The sequence below is a fragment of the Balaenoptera ricei genome, chromosome X (genome assembly GCF_028023285.1).
Source record: "Balaenoptera ricei isolate mBalRic1 chromosome X, mBalRic1.hap2, whole genome shotgun sequence".
NCBI lineage: Eukaryota > Metazoa > Chordata > Mammalia > Artiodactyla > Balaenopteridae > Balaenoptera > Balaenoptera ricei.
Genome location: NC_082660.1, coordinates 43,138,513 through 43,159,704, shown reverse-complemented (window position 1 = coordinate 43,159,704; position 21,192 = coordinate 43,138,513). Strand labels below are relative to the sequence as shown.

The 21,192-nt window shown below is 37.8% G+C and overlaps 1 protein-coding gene across 4 annotated transcripts in view; it reads right to left on the bottom strand.

The window, feature by feature from the left end:
* The window catches only part of JADE3 (jade family PHD finger 3), a 166,692-nt gene that overhangs the window by 33,127 nt on the left and 112,373 nt on the right, over positions 1–21,192 (bottom strand). The gene's annotated exons all lie outside the window — the stretch shown is intronic.

Here is a 21,192-nt window from a genome sequence, read left to right as displayed (position 1 = left end):
GTGCTAAGAGGGAAGTTTACAGCAATACAATCCTACCTCAAGAAACAAGAAACATCTCAGATAAACAACCTAACCTTACACCTAAAGCAATTAGAGAAAGAAGAACAAAAAACCCCCAAAGTTAGCAGAAGGAAAGACATCATAAAGATCAGATCAGAAATAAATGAAAAAGAAATGAAGGAAACAATAGCTAAGATCAATAAAACTAAAAGCTGGTTCTTTGAGAAGATAAACAAAACTGATAAACCATTAGCCAGACTCATCAAGAAAAAAGGGAGAGGACTCAAATCAGTAGAATTAGAAATGAAAAAGGAGAAGTAGCAACTGACACTGCAGAAATACAAAGGATCATGAGAGATTACTACAAGCAAGTATACGCCAATAAAATGGACAACCTAGAAGAAATGGACACATTCTTAGAAAAGCACAACCTTCTGAGACTGAACCAGGAAGAAAGAGAAAATATGAACAGACCAATCACAAGCACTGAAATTGAAACTGTGATTAACAATCTTCCAACAAACAAAAGCCCAGGACGAGATGGCGTCACAGGCGAATTCTGTCAAACATTTAGAGAAGAGCTAACACCTATCCTTCTCAAACTCTTCCAAAATATAGCAGAGGCAGGAACACTCCCAAACTCATTACACGAGGCCACCATCACCCTGATACCAAAACCAGACAAAGATGTCACAAAGAAAGAAAAATAAAGGCCAATATCACTAATGAACAGAGATGCAAAAATCCTCAACAAAATACTAGCAAACAGAATCCAACAGCACATTAAAAGGATCATATACCATGATCAAGTGGGGTTTATCCCAGTAATGCAAGGATTCTTCAATATATGCAAATCAATCAATGTGATATACCATATTAACAAATCGAAGGATAAAAACCATATGATCATCTCAACAGATGCAGAAAAAGCTTTCGACAAAATTTGACACCCATTTATGATAAAAACCCTCCAAAAAGTAGGCATAGAGGGAACTTACCTCAACACAATAAAGGCCATATATGACAAACCCACAGCCAACATCGTTCTCAATGGTGAAAACCTGAAACCATTTCCACTAAGATCAGGAACAAGACAAGGTGCCCACTCTCACCACTATTTTTCAACATAGTTTTGGAAGTTTCAGCCACAGCAATCAGGGAAGAAAAAGAAATAAAAGGAATCCAAATCAGAAAAGAAGAAGGAAAGCTGTCACTGTTTGCAGATGACATGGTACTATACACAGAGAATCCTAAAGACTCTACCAGAAAACTACTAGCACTAATCAATGAATGTGATAAAGTTGCAGGATACAAAATTAATGCACAGAAATCTCTCGCATTCCTATACACTAATGATGAAAAATCTGAGAAAGAAATTAAGGAAACACTCCCATTTACCACTGCAACAAAAAGAATAAAATACCTAGGAATAAACCTACCCAGGGAGACAAAAGACCTGTATGCAGAAAACTATAAGACGCGGATGAAAGAAATTAAAGATGATACAAACAGATGGAGAGATATACCATGTTCTTGGATTGGAAGAATCAACATTGTGAAAATGACTATACCACCCAAAGCAATCTACAGATTCAATGCAATCCCTATCAAACTACCAATGGCATTTTTCACAGAACTAGAACAAAAAATTTCACAATTTGTATGGAAACACAAAAGACCCCGAACAGCCAAAGCAATCTTGAGAAAGAAAAACGGAGCTGGAGGAATCAGGCTTCCAGACTTCAGACTATACTACAAAGCTACAGTAATCAAGACAGTATGGCACTGGCACAAAAACAGAAATATAGATCAATGGAACAGGACAGAAAGCCCAGAGATAAACCCATGCACATATGGTCACCTTATCTTTGATAAAGGAGGCAAGAATATACAGTGGAGAAAAGACAACCCCTTCAATAAGTGGTGCTGGGAAAACTGGACAGCTACATGTAAAAGAATGAAATTAGAACACTCCCTAACACCATACACAAAAATAAACTCAAAGTGGATTAAAGACCTAAATGTAAGGCCAGACACTATCAAACTCTTAGAGCAAAACATAGGCAGAACACTCTATGACACAAATCACAGCAAGATCCTTTTTGACCCACCTCCTAGAGAAATGGAAATAAAAGCAAAAATAAACAAATGGGACCTAATGAAACTTCAAAGCTTCTGCACAGCAAAGGAAACCATAAACAAGACAAAAAGACAACTCTCAGAATGGGAGAAAATATTTGCAAATGAAGCAACTGACAAAGGATTAATCTCCAAAATATACAAGCAGCTCATGCAGCTCAATATCAAAAAAAAAAAACAAGCCAATCCAAAAATGGGCAGAAGACCTAAACAGTCATTTCTCCAAAGAAGATATACAGATTGCCAACAAACACATGAAAGAATGCTCAACATCACTAATCATTAGAGAAATGCAAATCAAAACTCCAGTGAGGTATCACCTCACACCAGTCAGAATGGCCATCATCAAAAAATCTACAAACAATAAATGCTGGAGTGGGTGTGGAGAAAAGGGAACCCTCTTGCACTGTTGGTGGGAATGTAAATGGATACAGCCATTATGGAGAACAGTATGGAGGTTCCTTAAAAAACTAAAAATAGAACTACCATACGACCCAGCAATCCCACTACTGGGCATATACCCTGAGAAAACCATAATTCAAAAAGAGTCATGTACCAAAATGTTCATTGCAGCACTATTTACAATAGCCAGGACATGGAAGCAACCTAAGTGTCCATCGAGAGATGAATGGAAAAAGATGTGGCACATATATACAATGGACTATTACTCAGCCATAAAAAGAAACAAAATTGAGTTACTCGTAGTGAGGTGGATGGACCTAGAGTCTGTCATACAGAGTGAAGTAAGTCAGAAAGAGAAAAACAAATACTGTATGCTAACACATACATATGGAATCTAAAAAAAAAAAAAAAAAAGTTCTGAAGAACCTAGGGGCAGGACCGGAATAAAGATGCAGACGTAGAGAATGGACTTGAGGACATGGGGAGGTGGAAGGTTAAGCTGGGACGAAGTGACAGAGTGGCATGGACATATATACACTACCAAATGTAAAACAGATAGCTAGTGGGAAGCAGCTGCATAACACAGGGAGATCAGCTCGGTGCTTTGTGACCATCTGGAGGGATGGGATAGGGAGGGTGGGAGGGAGACGCAAGAGAGAGAGGATATGGGGATATATGTATTTGTATAGCTGATTCACTCTGTTATAAAGCAGAAACTAACAGACCACTGTAAAGCAATTATACTCCAATGAAGATGTTAAAAAATTATAATAAAAAAGAGAGAAAGGGACTTCCCTGGTGGCGCAGTGGTTAAGAATCCACCTGCCAATGCAGGGGACACGGGTTCAAGCCCTGGTCCGGGAAGATCCCACATGCTGTGAAGCAACTAAGCCCGTGTGCCGCATCTACTGAGTCTGCCTCTAGAGCCTGTGAGCCACAACTACTGAGCCTGTGTGCCACAGCTACTGAAGCCCGTGTGCCTAGAGCCTGTGGTCCGCAACAAAGTGAAGCCACCACAATGAGAAGCCTGCGCACCGCAATGAAGAGTCGCTCCGGCTCTCTGCAACTAGAGAAAGCCCACGTGCAGCAATGAAGACCCAACGCAGCCAAAAATAAAGAAAGAAATTAATTAATTAAAAATAAAAAAGAGAGAAAGAAATAGATATATGTGTCATCATAAAATAATGAAAATTGTTTCTCTGGAGCTTCTAGGGTTACTATGTATGTACAAGGATTCATAAACATAAATGTATTCATAAGAATACATATAAATATATATAGAGGCATAGTCCACCCTATAATTTTAGATTGAATATTTCCTCCTAAGCATTCTTCCAAATGCTTATGATTCCAAATAATGCATGTGGAATAAAGTTAATAACTACACACATTTGCATATTTTAATTTTTCTACCATATGGAGTTTTAAAAAGCCAACAACAACAAAGTATTTGAGGAAAAAAGTGGAACTCTAAATATTAATTGAAGCTAAAAATTTGGGAACTGCTATCAGAGGCCTGCTTCCAACTGAAATGAACCCAACCGAAAAGGACAAGACATGCATATGAATTCTCCAGAGACTATGAGATTAAATATGCTGCACTTTTTGGTGCATGGCTTATGAGGTAATTATAGAATATCTATTTTTTTTCAAGATTTATCTTTTTCTAAAAGGAAGAATATTTTGCTTAATTATTCATCTTAATTGCCTCAAATTCTATGTGGAACAAGGTAGACTATAAATGTTCTTGATTTAAACTAATACATTTATTAAGCTTCTGGAAGAAAACAAAGGGGAATATCTTTATGACCTCGGGATAGACAAAGATATTTTAAATAAGACACAAAAGCCATTAACCTCCGAGACTGAAAAACGTGTTTATCAACAATGTATAATACACTTTTACAAATCAATTAGAAAACAACAGAGAAGTCAATTAAAAACTGGGCAAGAAACCTGAATAGACACTTCACAAATAAGGCTATCCAGATGGTGGTTCTCGACCTCATGAGTTAACACGGAAATGCAAATTGAAATCATAATCACCATTACCTGCCAGAATGGCTAAACTTGAAAAGACTGACCAAAAATTGAAGATACTAAGTGCTTGTAAGGAAATGGAGCAAATCGACCACTGCTGCTGGGAGTGTGAATTGGTACAATCATTTTGGCAAACTATTTGGCAGCAGATATTATGGCTGAACATGTGCATACCTTATGACCTAGCAAACCCACTCCTAGGAATATACTTAACAAAAAAGTACACATATGTATCCTAAAAGATGTATAAAAATGTCCATATTAGCATTTTTTATAATAGCTGAAAACTGAAAGCAACCCAAATATCTATCAAAAGCAGAATGGATAAATGAAATGTGGTATATCACACAATGGAATATGACACAGAAGTGAAACTTAATGAAATGCTCCATGCAATAGCATGGATGAATCTCACAACCATAATGATGAACAAAACAATCCAGTCTCAGTATGAAGGTTAAAAACTGGCAAAACTGTCACCTATGGTGAAGGAAGTCAGTGGGGAGGAGCAGAAGGAGGGCTTCTGGGGTCCTGGTAATGTTCTATTTCTTGATCTGGGTGTCAGTTAAGCAAGTGTATTTAATTCATGAAAACTGAGTTATACAGTTATGCATTAGTTATCTTTCTGTGTGTATATTTCAATGCAAAATTTATAACAATGATGATGATGTTATCTCACTCATCTTTCATATGTATCTTGAACTAAAGGTCTGAATCTAAGGACTGAGCCTATGACAATAAAAAAAATTATAGGCCGAAACAGTAATACCAAAGGCAAGGAAATGCATGGGTAAAAGGTGGTTAATACGCACTCACAAGGAGAAATTCTTATAACGATAGAGGGAAGGTCTATGAGAATAAATGAAAAAATATTACTTTGGGGTTTTGTAAAATGCAGCTTTAACATCTTCAAGTACACATAACATTGCTATAGCTGGAGGAAATCCCAGGATCATCCCTCAGTGATTTTCTTCTCTGGCCACTATACACTTGGTAGAGGGACACTCTTTGAATGGTCACCAGACCACTGAACAAATCAGCAAAAGCTCACAAGCCTAGAGATATGAGCAATTTTGTTAGAGTAATGTAGTAAGTGCAGTTTTCAATTTGGATGCTTGAGTGTAAACGAATGTTGTAGTAACTTTCTGGATGACTGATTTTGGTGAAAGGACCCACAACCACACCTGTTTAGCCTCATAGAAAGAAAGCCTATCCACCTGTTCCTCAGGGTAGGTCAGCTACTTCTAGCCCATGTGAACACTCCTGTGACACTGAGGAGGCAAAAAAAAAAGAAGCTGCAACCACTCTAAGCCGACCTACAGCCTCTTCCAGTGTCTTATGCACAGTGAGTCTTCAGTGTGTCTTCAGTTGATCTAAATATTTAACAGGTAGAGACTATGCTTCATTTCCTAATGAGTGGATCAGAATCATCTGTGAATAGCATAGAAATTGCACAAATACCACAACATCATGGATTTTTTAAAGGCTTGAAATAAGTGCCTTAGAAGCTAACTAAACAGGAGGCCCTTATAATAATATCTCTAGGAGTAGTTTCCCAAGATGCCCCTTGTTAATCTTGCCACTCCGCTTCTCCACAAGACTCCATGCCTCATTTATGAAACAAAAGACAGTTACAACCTCTGTGACAGATGGTATTTTAAAAATTCCACACGCTCTTCTACAATGTGACTCTCCCACTGCCCCATCAAGTGGTGAAGTCTATTTCCCCTCCTTTTGAACCAGGAAGGGCATGTGACTGTTTCCACCAATAGAATACAGCAGAAGTGACGCTATGAGAATTTCAAGGCTGGGTCATAAAAGGGAAAACAGCTTCATCTTTTTGCTGGAACACATGCATGTGGACCCCTGTGCCTGAGGCCTGTAGAGAGTCTGCCTATGCTGAGGTTGTCATGCTATGAGGAAGCCAAACCAAATGGAGAGGCCATGTGCAATCTTTATGTCATCCCAGCCCAGGTGGCAGACATGTTAGTGAAAGCCTTTAGATGATTCCAGCCCCCAGCCGCTGAGTCACCCCCAAACTTCAAGTCTTCCTAGATGAGGCCCTAGACATAGTAGAACAGAGACTAGCCATCCCCACTGTGCCCTGTCTGAATTCCTGACCCACAGAACCTATAAGTATAAAAACATGGTTGCTTGATGCTAAGTTTGGGGGCAACAGTAACTGGAAAAACAATTTATACAGCAATAGTAACTGGAAAAGCTACCAAAAGACTGCTTTAAACTTTAAATAAGATAAATGTGTGTATAAAAGTGCTCTTTATTGATTCTCATAATTGAAAGCAAAATGGTAGACTGCTGCTGCCTAAAATGGAATGGGAAAGGAGGTGTGTGAAGAGTGGGGCAAGGAGAGTGGGGGAGGTGAGAGAAGCATGATGATGAAATATAGCAGTGGAGTGGGAGGCAGGCTTGTGCTCCCATTTATCATTAGGGGCCATTCTTCCTTTGACTTACTATATGAAATCTGATACATTTTGAAAAGTAGAACCAAGGGGATCTCCTTTGATACTGAATATGGGGTATGAGGCAATAAAGAATCAAAGATGACTCAAGGAATTTTGGCCTGAAAGACTGAACAGGAAGAATGAATCTGCTATTAGTTAAATGTAGAAAATTACAGGTGGAACTAGTTTGGGAAGAACATCACTAGTTCAGTTTGGGACACTTTAAGTCTGAGATGTCTATTGGACACCCAAGCGGAAACATTGCATTGGTAGTTACATATTTGAGTCTGGAGTTTAGTGAAGAAAGTTCTGCTCTCCATAACCCAGTTAGTCCAACATTTACATTCCAAGGAGAACTAGGCCTCTCTGGATATCTAACCATCCTCTCTTCCAGTATCACTAATGACTCAGAAGTATATGATAATATATTGTTAAGTGAGAAAAGCAAGTTACAGAATGTTCCCATTTATTTGTACATACATATGTACATGTTGTATAAGCATATATATTATACAGTTAATATTTGTATTCTGATTATTTTTGTTTTTACAGTAAATCAATAATTCATCTACAATTTAAAAATCATATACACATACATGATAAATATAACATTAACCACTTATGTGTAATATAACTTATAATGCATGCTTCCTTTTAACCAAACATGAAGCATTGCTTTCCTTCCATTGGAACCTTACTGTGAAAGAAACTAATTTAAATATACAAATGGGGCTTCCCTGGTGGCGCAGTGGTTGAGAATCTGCCTGCCAATGCAGGTGACACGGGTTCGAGCCCTGGTCTGGGAGGATCCCACATGCCGCGGAGCAACTGGCCCCGTGAGCCACAATTGCTGAGCCTGCGCGTCTGGAGCCTGTGCTCCGCAACAAGAGAGGCTGCGACAGTGAGAGGCCCGCGCACCGCGATGAGGAGCGGCCCCCGCTTGCCACAGCTAGAGAAAGCCCTCGCACAGAAACGAAGACCCAACACAGCCATAAATAAATAAATAAATAAATAAATAAAATTTAAAAAATATATATACAAATGAACACAAAACGAAACAAAACAAAAACTATCTGAAACTTGTTTATCATTGATGAGCATCAAAATCATCCACGGTCTAACTAAAAAACATGTAATGGGGTTAACATCATCTTTATTTGTTGAACTTACTTCAAAAAATTCCTTGTGGTAATGAAAAGGCTTATTTAAACAACTGTAACTTACAGCGCAAGCTGGCTCCATTTCAGAATTCTCTGTACCCCTCCCCTCAATCACCACGTACGTATATGCACTACACTACCCTAAACTAAGGGACAAGAGAATAGCAGAAAGGATAATGGAACAGAGAGGAAAACCTAACCTGAAAGCTGGAACAAAAACTCTAAAAGGATTTGCTCCACCTACTCTGTTGTATCTTTTTTCACCCCTTTTCAGTTTTAGCACCCAAGAATCAGGTCAATTAATTTATATACATCCAAAATTACTTCTGTAAGTTCATTAGGAAATAAAATTCTGAAGCATTTTGACAATCTTGTGGATTAGGTAATAAATAAAAAGCAAGTGCTTAGTTTTACTAGTATTTAAGTTTCTCTAGCTGGTTGATTAATCTGTCTGTAGGCAATAAGACAAGTAACTCAAATACAAACATTACAAATATTACTATTGTGATGGATTGAAGACAGTCACAAATCCTTTGATAGTCCTTCTGTTGAGAGGTAGGGTCTATTTCCCTCCGCTTCAGTCTGGGAGCTCTCTGCAACTGCTCTAATAAAATATGGTGGAAGTAATACTGTGACATTTTCTGAGTGCAGGCCTTGAGACTGGCACCTTCCACTTCTTTTTTTTTTTTTAACCAAAATTATAATTATTATAATTGCGGGATTATCACACATAAATGCATTTATATTTACTGTAGAAGAAACTGCACATTTTCAACAATGCTTTGAATTCAGCTAAATTTGGTAACAAAATGTTGTTACCTAAAATGAGTGTCAATATTCCTTTGATCTCAACTACAGGGTCAAGTAATCCCCTAGGGAAAACAGACTGAAGTTCAATGCTTACACATAAAAAATTCAGGGGATTTGGGCTTTGAAGAGTATGAGGTTTTTGTTGTCTTGACTAGTGTTTCTAGATTTTTAGTAAGACTTTTCCATTCTCTACTTTCTCTTTATGTTTGATATACAATCTAATGCTTGTGAGTATTTTCAAAGCTTTGGTAGTTTTAAATTTCTTGTAAATCTGATAATCAAACTTCATTTACATTGATTTCTTAGAAAAAAAAATTCTATCCAGGTTCAAGCACAACAGTAAAAATGAGCTAGTAACAGTCTTTTTTGCCATAATATTGGACTTTGCATATTATTTTAAAATTATATAGCTTCCAAAAAGAATGGCACCCTTATTCCCTCCTTTGCCCCCAAAAAGAAGTTAGCTAAACATCTAGATTTTCATAAATTGCAAAAAATGAGGCACAGAAGCTAATTATGCTTAAAAAAAAGAATATGTAAATAATTTATCTGGCTTATATCAACATTTTCATATTCTGGATCTGACAGTTTTGTGTAAGCAGTAAAGTTAGTGTTGTCTCCTCCTGATTAATGTAGATAAAAAATTTTTTTTAAATGTCATTTATTAAGTGGACTAAAAATGAGAGGTAGGGTGGGAAGGAAAAGCAGGAGTTGAGGACACAAGTGTTAGGCTGATTCTCAGTTTCCTTTTTGATAATTTTTAAAAAACACGGAATTCCTTCTCTACTTTGTGTTGCCTGAGAACCACTATGGTTTTGTAAAGTCTATAACAGTAATTACATTTAATCACCACGAGTACATTTGTTTTAAGCCTATAAATACTATGTTAGTAACCATAAGCTATCTCCATTGGCTTATTTGTAAAAAGAAATATTTTTATATTCTTACAAAGTTAACACTGAGGGCTGAGGAAAGGGAAAGAGAAGCAGTGTTTAATCACAGTTTCTCTGGACTCAGTAACCAGACTGGGGTCTTGCTCAAGCCACCTGGTCAAGCAGTGTCTGAGGAAGAGTCATAGGAGGCAGAGATGATGAAATTGCTGCTGCTGGAGAGCCACCTTCCACTTCTTATCACTTAGAAAACTCACTCTTGGAGCCCAGAGCTGCCAGGTAAGAAGTCAGACTATCCTGACCATATGGACAGGTCCTAAGACTAAATGGGAATCTGGGCAGTACAGATCATAGCATCAACTACAGGGTTACAGTGGTGAATAAAAGCAGTAAAGTTCTGGGACTTCCCTGGTGGCACAGCAGTTAAGACTCCAAGCTCCCAATGCAAGGGGCCTGGGTTCGATTCATGGTCAGAAAACTAGATCCCACATGCATGCCGCAACTAAGAGTTCACATGCCACAACTAAGGAGCCAGTGACCTGCAACTAAAGGAGCCTGCAAGCCGCAACTAAGGAGCCCACCTGTCACAACTAAGGAGCCCACATGCCGCAACCAAGGAGTCCACCTGCAACAACTAAGACCAGGCGCAACCAAAATAAATAAATAAATCAATAATCAGTAAGGTTACTCTGAGACTGAACCAGGAAGAAAGAGAAAATATAAACAGACCGATCACAAGCACTGAAATTGAAACTGTGATTTAAAATCTTCCAACAAACAAAAGCCCAGGACCAGATGGATTCACAGGCGAATTCTATCAAACATTTAGAGAAGAGCTAACACCTATCCTTCTCAAACTCTTCCAAAATATAGCAGAGGCAGGAACACTCCCAAACTCATTACACGAGGCCACCATCAACCTGATACCAAAACCAGACAAAGATGTCACAAAGAAAGAAAACTAAAGGCCAATATCACTAATGAACAGAGATGCAAAAATCCTCAACAAAATACTAGCAAACAGAATCCAACAGCACATTAAAAGGATCATATACCATGATCAAGTGGGGTTTATCCCAGGAATGCAAGGATTCTTCAATATATGCAAATCAATCAATGCAATACACCATATTAACAAATCGAAGGATAAAAACCATATGATCATCTCAACAGATGCAGAAAAAGCTTTCGACAAAATTCAACACCCATTTATGATAAAAACCCTGCAGAAAGTAGGCAGAGGGAACTTACCTCAACACAATAAAGGCCATATATGACAAACCCACCGCCAACATCGTTCTCAATGGTGTAAAACTGAAACCATTTCCACTAAGATCAGGAACAAGACAAGGTGCCCACTCTCACCACTATTTTTCAACATAGTTTTGGAAGTTTCAGCCACAGCAATCAGGGAAGAAAAAGAAATAAAAGGAATCCAAATCAGAAAAGAAAAAGGAAAGCTGTCACTGTTTGCAGATGACATGATAATATACATAGAGAATCCTAAAGACTCTACCAGAAAACTACTAGAGCTATTCAATGAATGTGATAAAGTTGCAGGATACAAAATTAATGCACAGAAATCTCTTGCATTCCTATACACTAATGATGAAAAATCTGAGAAAGAAATTAAGGAAACACTCCCATTTACCACTGCAACAAAAAGAATAAAATACCTAGGAATAAACCTACCTAAGGAGACAAGAGACCTGTATGCAGAAAACTATAAGACGTGGCTGAAAGAAATTAAAGATGATACAAACAGATGGAGAGATATACCATGTTCTTGGATTGGAAGAATCAACATTGTGAAAATGACTATACCACCCAAAGCAATCTACAGATTCAATGCAATCCCTATCAAACTACCAATGGCATTTTTCACTGAACTAGAACAAAAAATTTCACAATTTTTTATGGAAACACAAAAGACCCCGAACAGCCAAACCAATCCTGAGAAAGAAAAACGGAGCTAGAGGAATGAGGCTCCCAGACTTCAGACTATACTACAAAGCTACACTAATCAAGACAGTATGGTACTGGCACAAAACCAGAAATACAGATCAATGGAACAGGACAGAAAGCCCAGAGATAAACCCATGCACATATAGTCACCTTATCTTTGATAAAGGAGGCAAGAATATACAATGGAGAAAAGACAGCCTCTTCAGTAAGTGGTGCTGGGAAATCTGGACAGCTACATGTAAAAGAATGAAATTAGAACACTCCCTAACACCATACACAAAAATAAACTCAAAATGGATTAAAGACCTAAATGTAAGGCCAGACACTATCAAACTCTTAGAGGAAAACATAGGCAGAACACTCTATGACATACATCACAGCAAGATCCTTTTTGACCCAGCTCCTAGAGGAATGGAAATAAAAACAAAAATAAACAAATGGGACCTAATGAAACATAAAAGCTTTTGCACAGCAAAGGAAACCATAAACAAGACAAATAGCAACCCTCAGAATGGGAGAAAATATTTGCAAATGAAGCAACTGACAAAGGATTAATCTCCAAAATTTACAAGCAGCTCATGCAGCTCAATAACAAAAAAACAAACAACCCAATCCAAAAATGGGCAGAAGACCTAAATAGACATTTCTCCAAAGAACATATACAGATTGCCAACAAACACATGAAAGAATGCTCAACATCATTAATCATTAGAGACATGCAAATCAAAACTACAATGAGATATCATCTCACACCGGTCAGAATGACCATCATCAAAAAATATAGGAACAATAAATGCTGGAGAGGGTGTGGAGAAAAGAGAACCCTCTTGCACTGTTGGTGGGAATGTAAATGGATACAGCCATTATGGAGAACAGTATGGAGGTTCCTTAAAAAACTAAAAATAGAACTATCATATGACCCAGCAATCCCACTACTGGGCCTATACCCTGAGAAAACCATAATTCAAAAAGAGTCATGTACCACAATGTTCATTGCAGCACTATTTACAATAGCCAGGACATGGAAGCAACCTAAGTGTCCATCGACAGATGAATGGATAAAGAAGATGTGGCACATATATACAATGGAATATTATTCAGCCATAAAAGGAAATGAAATTGAGTTATTTGTAGTGAGGTGGATGGACCTAGCGTCTGTCATGCAGAATGAAGTAAGTCAGAAAGAGAAAAACAAATACCGTATGCTAACACATATATATGGAATCTAAGAAAAGAAAAATGGTTCTGAAGAACGTAGAGGCAGGACAGGAATAAAGACGCAGATGTAGAGAATGGGCTTGAGGACATGGGAAGGGAGAAGGGTAAGCTGGGATGAAGTGAGAGAGTGGCATTGACATATATACACTACTAAATGTAAAACAGATAGCTAGTGGGAAGCAGCTGCATCACACAGGGAGATCAGCTCGGGGCTTTGTGACCACCTAGAGGGGTGGGATAGGGAGGGTGGGAGGGAGACACAAGAAGGAGGGGGATATGGGGATATATGTATATGTATAGCTGATTCATTTTTTTATACAGCAGAGACTAACACACCAGTGTAAAGCAATTATACTCCAATAAAAATGTTAAAAAAGAAATCAGTAAGGTTCTTGTGCTCATGCAGCTTTGAGTTCGTAATACCACTGCCAAGGAGTAACAGAGAAATGCTAATGTGTTCACCAAACCATGTTTCTTTTTCCATCTAGGCACATAGCAAGACTGCATTCCCCAGTATCCTTTGCAGTTAGGTGGGCCATGTGAATGAGTTCTGGCTAATGGCATATGTGTGGATAATCCACTTCAAAACCTAGCCCCCCTCCAAATCTACCTGTATAACCCTCCATGCTGCCTTTTCTTTTCCTGCAGACTGGATTTAGAAGTTTGGGGGTGGAAAAGGGAGTGGGAAAAGATCTGGCAGACAGAGGAGTCACTCATAAAAAGAGCCTGAGTCCCTGAATGCCTATGTCGGGCAGAGATGACCCACATCCCAAACCCACACTGGAATGAGACATGTGCAAAAAATAAAACCTTCACTGTGTTAAGTTGCTGAGACTTCCGGAGATGTTTGTTATAGCAGTTGGCCTATCCTGACTAATACATATATAATGGTAAAAAATTATTTCCCAATATTTTCATGTATGTTTCCACTTAAGTAACTATTTTGTTACATTAGATTCATTCCTAAATTTCTCTAACAGATTTATATTTTAGAATATTTTCTCCAGAGATATCCATCAGTAGAAAATAACTAACCAATGAGGTTTTAATTTTACTAAAACTAACACGGAGGAGTCAACCCAAAATAATATATTAAAAGATTTTTGTTTTTACATTCTGATACTTTTCATATGCTATTGTGAACTGCTATAACATTCTTTATTAAAAATATTTAGCACAGGTTTCCCTGGTGGCACAGTGGTTAAGAAGCCGCCTGCCAATGCAAGGGACATGGGTTCGAGCCCTGGTCCAGGAATATCCCACGTGCCATGGAGCAACTAAGCCCGTGTGCCACAACTACTGAGTCTGCGCTCTAGAGTCCGCGAGCAACTACTAAGCTCATGCGCCACAACTACTGAAGCCCACGCGCCTAGAGCCCATGCTCCGCAACAAGAGAAGCCACCACAATGAGAAGCCTGCACACCGCAACGAAGAGTAGCCCCTGATTGCCCCAACTAGAGAAAACCCGTGTGCAGTAACAAAGACCCAACGCAGCCAAAAATAAAATAAATTAAAAAAAAATTTATCACAAAATCAAGGAATGTCATCATGCTTTTAATGCACACTGACAATTTTTCAAATTTGGAAGGCAGGAAGAATTTTTACAATTGAATAATTATTAGTGAACATTTATTTTTATATGAAGGTAATACACTATCGTTATTTTAAATCTGAAAGCAATCGTTGCAAGGGTTTGCTATGAAACATTTACATTTGTTTAGATTTGGCAGTTATGTCAGAAGAAAATACTTTTATTTGTGGCTTTTAAGAATAAAGCTATACATCTTTTAATTTCAAAAACTAAGTATTCTCTCAATAGTGTAAATAACCAAACTTTTACCAGGCACCTCCTTAACTTCTACAAAGTTTGTAATCTATGAAAAAAACCCAACAAAGATATAAAAAAGAAACACTAACATAAAAAGTTGTAAAATTAACCAATAAAAAAGGAACATATATGGTATTTTCCCATATAGTGGGAAAAAGTAACATATTTGGACAGAGTGAAGCATGAAGTAGAGAAATTAGCATCTCAGTTCAAAGTAGGAAAAACTTTTGAAAAGTCACCTTAGTAGATTTGTGAAAGGAGATTTAAAAAGATGGAACTGAGATTTCTTGGTGATTCAAGAACTATGTTTTCTTTCATAGCAGCCTGGTGGAACCAAGGTGGGTAAGGTTGGGATAATATAGTGTCCATTGCTTTCAAAACAGGAGCTGCTCAACAGATGGAGCTGGGACACATGGATATCCACAAGCAAAAGAATGAAGTTAGACCCCTAACACCTCATGCCATACACAAAAATTAACTTAAATGGATCAAAGACCCAAATGTAAGAGTTTTATAAAACTACAGAATTCTTAGGAGAAAACATAGGTATAAAACTTCACGATCTTGGTTTAGGCAATGATTTCTTAGATATGACACCAAAAGGACAAGCAACCAAAAGAAAAAAAATAGATAAACTGAATTTCATCAAAATTAAAAACTTTTGTGCCTCAAAGGACACCATCAATGTAGTGAAAAGACAACCCACAGAAAGGGAGAAATGATTTGCAAATCATATATCTGATAAAAAACCTGTATCTAGGGACCTCCCTGGTGGTCCAGTGGTTAAGACTCTGCACTCCCAAGGCAGGGGGCCTGGGTTCGATCCCTGGTCAGGGAACTAGATCCCATATGCTGCCACTAAGAGCCTGCATGCCGCAACTAAAAGATCCCACATGCCGCAACTAAAGATCCTGAACGGGGCAACGAAAATCCCGCGTGCCACAACTAAGATCCGGTGCAGCCAAATAAATAAATAAATAGATAGATATTTTTTTAAAACCCCTGTATCTAGACTATGTAAAGAACGTTTACAATTCAACAATAAAAAGACAAATAGCCCAATTTTTCTAATGGGCAAAAGATGTGAATAATTTCTCCAAAGAAGAGATATATATAGGAGGTATGCATCAAAGCACCAAGTAAAAATGGGATGTTCTAGAACTGCTGGTCAGGGGACTTTGTTACCCTTTTCACTAAAGGGTTAGATTTTCAGCAGCCGAAGGCAGCCATTCCAAAGTGAATGTGATAGAACATAAAGAGGTGAACTGAGATGAATCACTTTGCAGTTTGAACAGTAGTGTTTCACAGGAAGGGAAAAAAGATCAACCTTGTATTTTTCTGACCACATAAAGGCTTCTTCTCTTTGTAATAAAGTAGAAAAGCTCTCTTCCAAAAAGAATATACAACTGGCTAATAAGCACATGAAGAAAAGATGCTCAACATCATTAGCCATCAAGCAAATGCAAATCAAAACCACAATGAGATATACGTCATACCTACTAGGATGGCTACAATAAAAAATACAGACAATAACAAGTGTTGATTAGGATGCGGAGAAAATGGAATCCTCATACAATGCTGGTAGGAATGTACAGTTGATCTTTGAACAAGACAGGGGTAATGGGCACTGACACTTCATGCAGTCAAAAATTCACATATAATTTACAGTTGGCCCTCCATATCTGTGGTTCTGGATCTGTGGATTCAACCACCCCCAGACTGTGTAGTACTGTAGTATTTACTATTGAAAAAAATCCACATATAAGTGGACCTGCACAGTTCAAACTCATGTGGTTCAAGGGTCAACTATAATATCTTTTGGTTGTTTGCTAATTTTCTTTCCTAACACCCACCCGCTTTCCTCTTTCCTTCCTTCGTCCTATTCTCCTTACAATAGTAAATGTATATTGAAAACCTACTATTTGACAGTAAGGGTTCTGCTCTTGGGTAGCTTATAGTCACATTTGTTGTCTTTCTTCCTTTTCTCTTCTAATCACATACTGTTGTGCCTTCATGTGCCCACTACCACATTTTATTACCATCTATACACTCCTTTATTTGTGATGATTGTTTATATATTTAAATATATATTTATAATTACATATATGGATGATACTTTTATTAACATTATTGAGGTAAAAATGACATATTAAGCTGCATATATTTAAAATGTACAAATTAACAAGTTCCGACACACATATAAATTTGTGCAACCAGAACTACAACCAAGATAATAAATATATCCATTACCTCTAAAAGTTTCCTTGTACCCTCCTGCTCCACTGGCCACTTCCAAAAAAACCACTGATCTGCTGTCACTAAAGCAGGTAGTCCTCGCTTTGCACAGTGGTACTGTACTGTAAAAATGACTGTGCAAACTGAAACTGTGAAAAGCAACCTTAATAATCAATGGGGAAAACTGTGATTGTTCAGTGACCTTTAAAATTTTTGTCAAAGCATTTTACTCTCTTACTGTTGGCTATAACTATATAGGGAAATAAAAAATAGTAAAACCAATATGTATTTAATACACTATAATTTGAAACACTGAGAATTTAAACTCTTTTATCTCTTTGTAAAAACTTATCAAGAGTACAGTGCTTGACTCCTTCTTTTAATTACAAAATTTATGACACAGAGCAAGCACCTTTTCTATGTCTTGGCAAGTTGTCATACTCCTTTATGAACTTGGATCAGTTTCCAACATTTGTCTTTTGTGCTTTGACTGTTGAAAAATTTTCTGAGAGTTCCATTAATGTGCAGTTTTTTTCTGGCATCATTTTCTCTGGGGCATCTTCATTCTTTTCATCACAATCACTTTCTTTATGTCCATAAGTTTGCCTTCATTAAGTTCCTCTAGCTGCATATCTAGTTCCTCTCAAACTGCAACAGTGTATCCACGTTCCCATGGTCAACTATTTATTCTATAACTACATGTAGTTTGATTCAGATTTCTCTTCCAGTATCATCACTTTTTATTTCTTTAAATGTTTGGAAGAATGTTCCAGTGAAAGCATCTGGGCCTGGAGGTATTTTTAGGGAGAGTTTTTAATTACAAATTCAATTTCATTAATAGTTATGGGGCTCTTCAAATGATTATTTCACACTGGGTAAGTTGTGGTAATTTGTTCAGGTAACCATCAGGAAGGCAGGAAAAAGAAAAGAGAGAAATAAAAAACAGAGAACACACACATACACACATAATAAAATAAAATGGCAGACTTAAGCCCTAACATATCAATAATTACATTAAGTGTAAATGGTCTAAACCCATTAAAAGTCAGAGGTTGGCAGAATGGATTAAAAAACATGATCCAAATATATGCTATCTACCAAAAACACACTTAAAATATAAGCATAGGGGCTTCCCTGGTGGCGCAGTGGTTGAGAATCTGCCTGCTAATGCAGGGGAGACGGGTTCGAGACCTGGTCTGGGAAGATCCCACATGCCGCGGAGCAGCTGGGCCCGTGAGTCACAACTACTGAGCCTGCGCGTCTGGAGCCTGTGCTCCGCAACAGGAGAGGCCGCGATAGTGAGAGGCCCGCGCACTGCGATGAAGAGTGGCCCCCACTTGCCACAACTAGAGAAAGCCCTCGCACAGAAACGAAAACCCAACACAGCCATAAATAAATTAAAAAAAAAATATATATATATAAGCATATAAGTAGGTCAAAACTAAAATAATGGAGAAAGATATACAATGCAAACATTTCTCAAAAGAAAGCAAGAGTGACAACATTAATATCAGATTAAGTAGCCTTCATAGCAAAGAAAATTACCAGAGACGGGGAGGAATATTACATAATGAAGAAAGGATCAATCCACCAACAAAACATAGCAATAGTAAATGTATGTGCACCAAACAACAGGGCTGCAAAATATTTGAAACAAAAACTGATTGAACTGAAAGGAGAAAAACACAATTCCCCGATTATAGCTGGAGACTTCAACCTCTGTCAGTAAGTGACAGGACAGAAAATCACCCAGATATAGAAGAACTCAACACCATCAACTAACAGGATTGAACTGACATTTACAGAGTATTCCACTCAGCAGCAGCAGCACAGGCATTGTTTTCAAGCACCCACGGAACATGTACCATGATAGACTGTATCCTGGGTCATAAAATAAACCTCAACAAATTGAAACAAATTGGAATTATACAGAGTGTTCTCTAATACAATGGAATCAAAACTAGAAATCAGTAATAGAGAGATAAGAAAATATCCAAATAAAGTAAAAACCACACTTTTAAATAAAAGAAGTCCCAAGGGAAAAAAAGAAGAAGGTGAAAGAAGTCTCAAAGGAAAAAATACACTAAAGTGAACGAAATAAAAATACAACACACCAAAATTTGTGGGACATAGCTAAAGCAGTGATGAGAGGGAAATTTTTAACACTAAATGCTCATATTGTAAAGAAGAAACATCTCAAATCAATAAGCTAAGCTCCCAATTCAAGAAACTAGAAGAAGAAGAGCAAAATAAATCCAAAGCAACTAAAATAATTGAAGTAATAGATAAGAGCAGAAATAAATTAAAAACAGAAAAGATAATGAAACAAAAAGATGGCTTTGTGAAATGGTCAGTAAAAATGACCAACCTATAGCAAGTAAAAAAGGAGATAAAAATTGCCAATATCAGGTATGAAAGAGGGGATACTGTTGTTTCATTTGCTTTAAGTGTACTCATAATTGCTCACTGAAGCATTTTTATGATGGCTGCTTTTAAATCTTTGTTAGACAATTCTATTATCTCTGTCACCTTGGTACTGGCATCTACTGATTATCTTTGTTCAAGTTGAGATCTTCCTAGTTTTTGATATGAGTGATTTTTTTCACTGGAGACTGGACATTTTGGGGATTATGCTATGAGACTCTGGATCTTCTTTAAACCTTTTGTTTTGACTGGCTTCCTCTGACACTGCTCTGGATGGAGATCAGGTTGCTGGGGATATCACCTCATCACTGCCAGGTGATTGTATATGTCTTGGTTCACCATTTGGCCTGTGTTGACATCTGGGGCAGGGACTCTTTGTTACTACTGGGTGAGGCTGAGAGTTCTGGCTTCCCATTAGGCCTCCACTGATACCTCCTTTGCTGGGATTGATAAGAGCACCTTACTACTGCTCCCTATGTGGCCTCCACTGATACCATGGGGTGGGGGAAGCAGGTGTCTTCATTACCTCTAAGGAGTGGTGAAAGTCTCCTCTGATAGTACGATAGATGGGAGGGAGAGGGATGCATCATTACTGCTGGTTTAAGGTGGAAGTCTAGGCTCCCCAGTTACTGCAACAGTATATAAAAATACTGACAGTAACGACATGAAAATGCCTGACTCCTATGTTCATTCATGATGCTGTTGTGATTTCTAGGAGGATGCTGGCAATGATGATGAACTAGTGAGGGTCAGTAAGTGTATTGGGCAAGACTGTGAAGTTTTCCTTAACAGAACACAGACAGTCTCTCTGTGGGTGGGACAGCCTGGGCTTGGGTTTTTAGAAGTGATTTGACAAGCATTTCTGGAATATGACTAAGACCTAAGAACCTGATGCTAGGGGCCGAGAATTCAAGAATGTGGTCTCTAACCTTTAAGAACCTAATATGTACTAGAAATAGATAGCTATACAATGAGATGTACCATTTCTCATAGTAACCAGCAGGTCCCACCAGTCCCTTTATCTGATTCTATTCCTTCCCTTTCCTTCCTTCCCTCACTCACTCAAACTTATACCAAGCATTTTATTTCATGCTGGCCTTTGTGCAAAGCACTGGGAACACAAAGACCAGTAAGAAAAAATGGCTTCCAAAACCAGTCATTACTCTTGAGGAGCTAAACTTACTACTTCCTCTGTCAGAAAAGTCCTCTCCTACTTAAACTTTCTTCTCAAGTCTTTGCAAATGAAGGCTGTGTGCTTACGGTCAACCCAATTATTCCAGTTTTCCCCTTTCATTTGGGTTTATGCATTTTACAAACTCTGTATGTTTTGGCCCTCTGTTTACAGATGCTATCACTATGAAGCCCCTATTAAAATGAAGCAACTTGTCATGGCGTTATATATTAATAGGGTTATTATGGGGTTATGTAATTAATGCTCTGCTTCTCTTCAAAAGCTAATTAATAAATGTTACTGATTATTGCATCAGACTGGGAAATCTTGGTCTCCAAAACCTTATCATAATTTCAGACTGGACTTCAAACAGTTTTATCCTGTGAATAGGTACATATATTATCCCTAAATAAATGAGCTTGACTTCAACTACTGACCTATCCTAGCC